Source organism: Vicia villosa, unplaced genomic scaffold (assembly GCF_029867415.1).
Source record: "Vicia villosa cultivar HV-30 ecotype Madison, WI unplaced genomic scaffold, Vvil1.0 ctg.001256F_1_1, whole genome shotgun sequence".
NCBI classification, from domain to species: Eukaryota; Viridiplantae; Streptophyta; class Magnoliopsida; order Fabales; family Fabaceae; genus Vicia; species Vicia villosa.
In genome coordinates, this window is record NW_026705551.1 from 462,329 (window position 1) to 471,009 (window position 8,681).

Here is an 8,681-nt window from a genome sequence, read left to right on the forward strand (position 1 = left end):
TTTGAGTATATATTTGTGGCACTTATCGATTCTATTCTTATGATTTTTGTAATAAAATCTTAACTTTTGTGTAAATATGTACATACTTGTGTTTTTGATTCATTTTTATACCAAATAATAGTTTCCCATTCATTTTATAGGTATTCATGCATATTTGGAGCATTGAGTAATAAAGACCAAAGGCTAAGCTTCAAGAATGCAAATTTTACCAATTCATCAAAGAATAAGGCTCAAAATAAGGATGATAAAAATCATCAATTTGGTTGCCATTTAGTCATTGTTAGATAGAGAGTTGAATAAGTTTTCCAACACTTCGAACCGGGCGCAATTCAGAGTTACGGTTCTCAAGTTATGGCGAAAACAAAATTTGGTTTTTTCTGTTACCCGCTTAGCGAGATCAAGCTCGCTAAGCGAAATTTCCTGATATAGCAGCTCGTTAAAAGGGGGAAAAATCACATTTTTTAGGTTATGTTTTGGGGTATTTGTTCCCAACTCATCAAACCTTCATTCTTAGGGTAGATTAGGTTAGAAAACAACTATGGAGCTTGCATTTGGATGATAGGAGGTGGATTAATCATCGATCGGAGCTGAAAAATTGGGAGATTTTCGGTTCATTTCTCTTCCTCTTTGTGTTTTCTCTTATATTTGGGTTTTGTGTATGTATTTACTTTGAACTCGTGTATATTTGTTGCCTATGACGTTATATAAAACTTGCTTTATAAATCTGTGTTGATTGTTGTCTTAGATTTTTGCTTTGTGCTTGGGATTTGGGTTGCTTTAGAGATAAACTTCTTGAGTCCTTATCTAGGATGATTATCTGTTAGTTTCTGAACTCTAGAGATATATTTAGAGCTAACAATCATTGTGGGTGTAACACCCCATATTTTCTAATTTTAATTTAATTGGAAATTTAAATTATTTATTAGAAATTATTTTGGTATTTGGCTGAATTATTGTAGGATTATGGATTTAAGGGCCATTGGGCCGGATGGTGAGGTTAGTAGTATGGGGGTGCTAAGTGAGTAAGCCCATTACTAACCATTTTATGTTTTCATAAAATAAGGGAAATATGGAAAAAAGAGTCAGTACGTGAAAAATGAAAAGTTGGAGAGAAAGGAAGAACACGTGAAAGAACAAGAGAAGAGAAGAGGAGCAAGGAGGAGGAAAACCCCAAAGCTCAAGGAGAATCAAGAAACTAATTCCAGGTAAGGGGTGATTACTCTAATTATATGGTATTATAATTTTGATGATGATAGGATTGAAATAAGGGATTAGAATCTCTATTTGGGATGTTAGGTTTTGTGAAATTCCAACACTGACATGTATGATTTGATGAATTGACTGCGATTGATGATGTAGTATTGTTACATGGTGTTGTGGTATGTTGTTTGTGCATTAAAATCATGTATTTGGAGTATTTTGATGTTATTGATGATTAATTTCGAAATGGTATGAGTTGGTATGTGTTTGGGATGCATAAAAGTCTTAAAAATCACTTTTTTCAGCTACTGGGTTCGTGGGAACCGGTTCCCATGTGGGAGGAACCGGGTTCCAGTGTTTTTAGACGTTAAAAATGTCATTTTTGGGTCCAGGAACCGGTTCCCATGTGGGACGAACCGGGTTCCAGTACAAAATTCCAGCAGCACGTTTTGAAAACTGTTCTAACTTTAAAAGCCTCTAATTTTCAAACCGTAAGTCCGTTTTAGACGTCGTTTTGGACGTTGTTTCTTAAATTAGATACTCTACGATATAAAGTAAAGAAAACAACAATAACTTGATTTTATTTTGAAAACCTTGATTTATTTTGTTTATGACGTGTTTTGTACATTGTGTGCATGATTTGGTTAATGTGACAATGTGGTGATGTTGTAATGATATAACTAGGATTGATGTTATATGTGGTGTGAATTGTATATGATGAATAGGTGATATGGACGTAAGGTCCGAGTTTTGTACCGTGTTTATATTATTTATTGGGTGATGTTTTACATGTATGCGTGTGATATAATTGTATGAATGCTAAAACTATGCATGCTTATCGGTGATGAATTGGTGATGATAATGAGACGATGTGATACATCGGATTGGTGATGTTGTAAGCATGTTATATGTTGCATTCATTCGCATACATTTTTGGTGATGGATCCCGGTGATGAAATGGATCAAATTGGTGGGCATAATTCCCATTGTGTGGAATTTGTGCTGGTTAAAACTGTATCTCGGTGATGAAAAAGATCAGTTGGATGGGTGTATCCCATGTATGGTACCACATGCATAAGAGTCTGCATGGTCTTTGTATAAATTGTGACATGTCAGGATGAAATCCGGTGTTATGATTGTGTGGTGTTATTGGTGCATATTTTTGACTTGTGCTTGTGAATGGTATGAATTGATAAATCTGAATATGCTAAGTAGGGTGGATAATTGCTTATGAAATTCTATATCGGACGATTTATAATGCTATTTAATTATGATGTAGTCTCACCCTTACTTTAATGATTTCAGATTGAAGTAGCGGCCTAAGCGATCGGTGAGGATGACTCGTAGAGTTTATCCAGTTATGTTGGGTCGTGTCGGTCATGCTCTGATCTTGTAACACTGGGGGACGATAGTCTTAGAGTTTACTAGTGATACACTATTTTGCCATTATTGTATAATGTACCGTTGATTTTATCGGAAATGTTTTATAACATTGTTGAATGAGTTTCTGCTGTGCTGAACATGTATTTTGATATTTTTGGATTATTCTTAATAAAGCATGACAAATGACTTGGGGTTTTCTTTATATTATTAATTGTAACATCCTTGTTGTATGATTACTCTGATTATTTATGTTTTTCGTTGGGGGTTTTTAGAAGGGTGTTACAATAGTGGTATCAGAGCAGGTCGGTCCGTCCGGCCAAATGTCGAGTCAATTGAGTTGCACGACAGTTGAATACTGTCGGTATATTATCCCTTGGTACGCGACATGTGAGTGAATCACTGTCGGTACTTGGTTGTTTGTTGTGGAAGTTGGTTTGAAACAAGTGGGGGAGAAGCTTCGCTTCTCGGTTATGTTTCAGTTGTAAGACGATTGATTCAGTAGGATGTTGTTGGCAACAGTGCAAGCATTGTTGGAGTTGTTGTTTTTCGAATCGAAGGTGACTTGAAATTAGGACTTGACTGATAGTTAAGTTGGAACGTCTTGAAGAAAGATGATTAGAGGTAATTGATGAATATTTGTAGGAGAGGAAATTAGGAAGTTGCAATGTATCAGCTCTGCTGAGGGCTGCATAGTTGTCAGTTGAGTAGCTGTGCGTGTCGGAAGAGGTTCAGTTGTAAGTTGCAAAGAGGATTGTTGTCGTAATGTTTCAGAAATCGCACTTCGGCAATGGGATGTGTTGCTCAAGTTATAATAATTCTTGGAAGTGAAGAGGTATGATAAGGGGCTGTTTGGAATCAAGTTGAAGAGAATGAGTTTTGGAGTGAAATTTTCGTAAGCAAAACGCAGGAAAATTGCTGAATAGCTGCAGAACTTCGAAAATTCATAACTAGAGTTCTGGACATCCGATTTGAGTTCCGTTTGAAGCGTCGGAAAGCTAAAGAGATGAACTTTATTATAAAAATGGTTGCAGCAGCTGTAAATATTTAATTGTGACAGGATGATGTTGGAAAGAGGTGAAGTTACGGTTACGCGTGCTCTTAGAACTAGACTTGTTTGTTGGTACGGCACGGGATGTCAGTGTCAGAGTTGAACGGATTGAAGGAATAATTAAAAGGTTTGTTGAGAAGAAATTTTAGGAATTAAGTGTACCATTTGAGGAATTTTTGAAATATCATTTAAGGTGTGTCGCTGCATGATGTCGGTGTTGCATTTCCGGACAACGATTGGAAAATTCATATCTTGAGATCCGAGTGTCTGATTTAAGTGTCGTTTGGGGCATTGTGAAGCTGAATTAATAACCATGATATATGTTGTTATTTGATGTTTAAAACTTGTTTGAAATGCGCTACAATGCACAATTTGGTGATGTTTATGTGTAATATTTGTTTGGGGACGAATTAGTGGATGGAGAAAAGTGCTTTTGCTGTCAAAACTATGAATTTTGCTGTGTAGGTGCGTAGGAACCGGTTCCTGTGTGGGAGGAACCGGGTTCTACTGTGTGTTTTTGGAAAATTGTTTTTACTTTTAAGAACTCGTAACTTTTGATCCTATGAGGAGATATTCTGAAGTCGGTTAAGGAAGCGTGAAACTTGTTGAATAGGAATGCCTACTACCGAGATTGTTTGAAACAAAATTGAGTAGAATATGTTGTTGAGGAATAAGTTAATGATATGTTTGGTAATAAAGATGATTTGAGTATCGATGGATTTTAGTGAGGAGTGAATTAGTAGAAAAGGAGAAATAAGTTTTAGTACGGTTGAAGTCGTATTTATGATGCCAAAGCAACGACATGTATAGAAGAAGAATTGTAGAGGATTTCTTACACCTATTGGAGTGAGGAAGAATTTGTTGAGATTCCGAGTGGAATGATACTTGGGCGCAAGAGATGTCATGGGATTTAGAGTGAAACTAAGAGTATGATCGTTATCGCGGTCTTTTGCTAGATGAGCATTTTGATTCAGAACGAGATAAATAGAAAGGTATGAGTATACTAGTGATTATGAAGTTTGGAAGTACTTAACAGGTGTGTAATGCTAAGTGACTATGAAGCGTTGTGTAAAACGTTTGGACGTTGGTGTCTCACCGACAAGATCCAATGAAAGGGAAGTGTGCAAGTTGTAAAGACTCAAGGTGAATTATCGAGCTATGACAATGTTAATGAGTTTGAGTGCAAACTCGGAAAAGGACACTATTATGTAGTAACGACGGTTTATGCTTAAATATGGTTGTCGGCTATCTATTGACAAATTGAGGACTTGATCACCCTTAATCTCTTGTTGATAGTAGACGGAATCATATAGATAGGATGAGCTTGTTTGTTACCTTAATGGTTTAGGATATGATGGATGCTAAGCCGTGAGAATAATCACTCACCATGTTGTATGAATTTATGAAGAAGTGAATATGAAAAGTGCAACATATTGGACGGTGACTTAAGACGGGTAATCAGAATCGCGCAACGAAAGTGTGATGTGGAGTAATGTTATGAGTATTACTCGTGGACAGTGAGGAATTAATATGTCAGGAGCCTACATAGAGGATGTGTATTAATCTATATGTTGGATTTATAATCTAGTGGATGAAAGGATGTCATTTCGGAGAATTAGTACTCTTTTAAAATAATTGTCGAGATGATGAGTATTTTATTGTGGATGTACTTAGTTAACGAGTATGTATTCAGCGAAGTTAAGGCGATGAGTGTATAGTATATGATGCTATAATAATTTGTACTGTTGTAAGGTATTATTGTAGATTTCCAGATATAATGAGGAATTATACTTTATGAAAGACGAAGTTGATTTAATTCTTGGAGAAGGGCGGACTTCAGTTTGAGCTATTTTATAAGCAATGGTATATTAAGGATGATGAGTGTGATTATAATTACTTGTGTGTACTCATGCTGATGGTTGAAATTCAATGGTATAGGAATGTTATTATCGAGCTCTTGGAGGAAGCAGTTGGTGAAAAGTGTAAGTGTTATTTCATCGCTCCGATGGAAAAGTGTGTCTAAGGTTGGTACGTTCAGTAGATGGAATGCTTTACTGCAGTGCTGATTGGGTGTGGTAATACCATGGTTGTGTAATTATATTACTCAGTTATTTGGACTTATTGTATGAGTTGCACCTTGACACTCCATTGTCGTTAACCTTTGGGAGATATGGCGATTGGTACACCTTGGGATGGTCAAATGCGACGTAAGAGCTGAGATTGAATACATGAGGCATTCTTATGGTGGTTATGACAGATGAATTTTGAGGTTCGACTAGGAAAGTATTAACTGAGAGCGGGAGAGTCAGATGAAGGACTCCTATCCGGGACTTTTCACTTGAAGTATGTTTTCGAGGACGAAAACTCTTTTAGTGGGGGAGAGTTGTAACACCCCATATTTTCTAATTTTAATTTAATTGGAAATTTAAATTATTTATTAGAAATTATTTTGGTATTTGGCTGAATTATTGTAGGATTATGGATTTAAGGGCCATTGGGCCGGATGGTGAGGTTAGTAGTATGGGGGTGCTAAGTGAGTAAGCCCATTACTAACCATTTTATGTTTTCATAAAATAAGGGAAATATGGAAAAAAGAGTCAGTACGTGAAAAATGAAAAGTTGGAGAGAAAGGAAGAACACGTGAAAGAACAAGAGAAGAGAAGAGGAGCAAGGAGGAGGAAAACCCCAAAGCTCAAGGAGAATCAAGAAACTAATTCCAGGTAAGGGGTGATTACTCTAATTATATGGTATTATAATTTTGATGATGATAGGATTGAAATAAGGGATTAGAATCTCTATTTGGGATGTTAGGTTTTGTGAAATTCCAACACTGACATGTATGATTTGATGAATTGACTGCGATTGATGATGTAGTATTGTTACATGGTGTTGTGGTATGTTGTTTGTGCATTAAAATCATGTATTTGGAGTATTTTGATGTTATTGATGATTAATTTCGAAATGGTATGAGTTGGTATGTGTTTGGGATGCATAAAAGTCTTAAAAATCACTTTTTTCAGCTACTGGGTTCGTGGGAACCGGTTCCCATGTGGGAGGAACCGGGTTCCAGTGTTTTTAGACGTTAAAAATGTCATTTTTGGGTCCAGGAACCGGTTCCCATGTGGGACGAACCGGGTTCCAGTACAAAATTCCAGCAGCACGTTTTGAAAACTGTTCTAACTTTAAAAGCCTCTAATTTTCAAACCGTAAGTCCGTTTTAGACGCCGTTTTGGACGTTGTTTCTTAAATTAGATACTCTACGATATAAAGTAAAGAAAACAACAATAACTTGATTTTATTTTGAAAACCTTGATTTATTTTGTTTATGACGTGTTTTGTACATTGTGTGCATGATTTGGTTAATGTGACAATGTGGTGATGTTGTAATGATATAACTAGGATTGATGTTATATGTGGTGTGAATTGTATATGATGAATAGGTGATATGGACGTATGGTCCGAGTTTTGTACCGTGTTTATATTATTTATTGGGTGATGTTTTACATGTATGCGTGTGATATAATTGTATGAATGCTAAAACTATGCATGCTTATCGGTGATGAATTGGTGATGATAATGAGACGATGTGATACATCGGATTGGTGATGTTGTAAGCATGTTATATGTTGCATTCATTCGCATACATTTTTGGTGATGGATCCCGGTGATGAAATGGATCAAATTGGTGGGCATAATTCCCATTGTGTGGAATTTGTGCTGGTTAAAACTGTATCTCGGTGATGAAAAAGATCAGTTGGATGGGTGTATCCCATGTATGGTACCACATGCATAAGAGTCTGCATGGTCTTTGTATAAATTGTGACATGTCAGGATGAAATCCGGTGTTATGATTGTGTGGTGTTATTGGTGCATATTTTTGACTTGTGCTTGTGAATGGTATGAATTGATAAATCTGAATATGCTAAGTAGGGTGGATAATTGCTTATGAAATTCTATATCGGACGAGTTATAATGCTATTTAATTATGATGTAGTCTCACCCTTACTTTAATGATTTCAGATTGAAGTAGCGGCCTAAGCGATCGGTGAGGATGACTCGTAGAGGTTATCCAGTTATGTTGGGTCGTGTCGGTCATGCTCTGATCTTGTAACACTGGGGGACGATAGTCTTAGAGTTTACTAGTGATACACTATTTTGCCATTATTGTATAATGTACCGTTGATTTTATCGGAAATGTTTTATAACATTGTTGAATGAGTTTCCGCTGTGCTGAACATGTATTTTGATATTTTTGGATTATTCTTAATAAAGCATGACAAATGACTTGGGGTTTTCTTTATATTATTAATTGTAACATCCTTGTTGTATGATTACTCTGATTATTTATGTTTTTCGTTGGGGGTTTTTAGAAGGGTGTTACAGTGGGTATCTGTACTTATTGCTTTCGTGTTTGAGCGGCGCGCGAGAGATCGTCGACGCGAGAAAACGGATGTTCTCGCGACTTTGCGTTAGAGATAACCTTAGTTGTGAATTGTCTCGTAGGTTCTTCAGAGATGAACACTTACGTGAGAGATACGTGATAACATAGACGAATATCGTGGGTTGAGTATAACTGGTCGAAAAGTTTAAGTTTGTAAGAAGTAGATCATATGCAAAGCTTGATAAGTCTTATCTTTCCGAAGAATGAATTCTTTTCTGTTCATGTATTTTACTTTTCCGTTCTTATACTTTTGTCATTCAAACCCAAGTTCGAAACCGTAGAAACTGTTGAATGGCATTCTCACCATCTCTGTGGACACGTTAAATCCCGGAGTAATATTTCCAAATCTTTTGTTGCTTGCCGCTATGCCTGCTTCAACAACATCCATGTAGCATTTTGTTAACCACGGGCTATGTCGGAGGAAGGTTTGAGTACTCGAGGATTTACTGTCTGTTAATTTGGAAGGGATTCCTTGTTTCTATGTTTCACGCTTGTTACGTCCTACACCGACATCATCTAAGAATTTTGTTGGCCTAAATAACACTCCCTCTGTTTTAAAATGAGTGTCGTTTTAGAGAAAAAGTTTGTTTCAAAATGAATGTCATTCTC

The 8,681-nt window shown here is 36.4% G+C and overlaps 2 long non-coding RNA genes across 2 annotated transcripts; both read left to right on the forward strand.

The window, feature by feature from the left end:
* The first annotated feature begins 1,090 nt into the window (after nucleotides 1–1,090).
* LOC131634204 (uncharacterized) lies at nucleotides 1,091–2,703 on the forward strand. The gene is made up of 2 exons (XR_009293503.1): nucleotides 1,091–1,205; nucleotides 2,506–2,703. It is a non-coding gene; the product is annotated as an uncharacterized LOC131634204 (long non-coding RNA).
* Nucleotides 2,704–6,242: 3,539 nt separating this feature from the next.
* LOC131634207 (uncharacterized) lies at nucleotides 6,243–7,912 on the forward strand. The gene is made up of 2 exons (XR_009293506.1): nucleotides 6,243–6,351; nucleotides 7,652–7,912. It is a non-coding gene; the product is annotated as an uncharacterized LOC131634207 (long non-coding RNA).
* The last annotated feature ends 769 nt before the right edge of the window (nucleotides 7,913–8,681 follow it).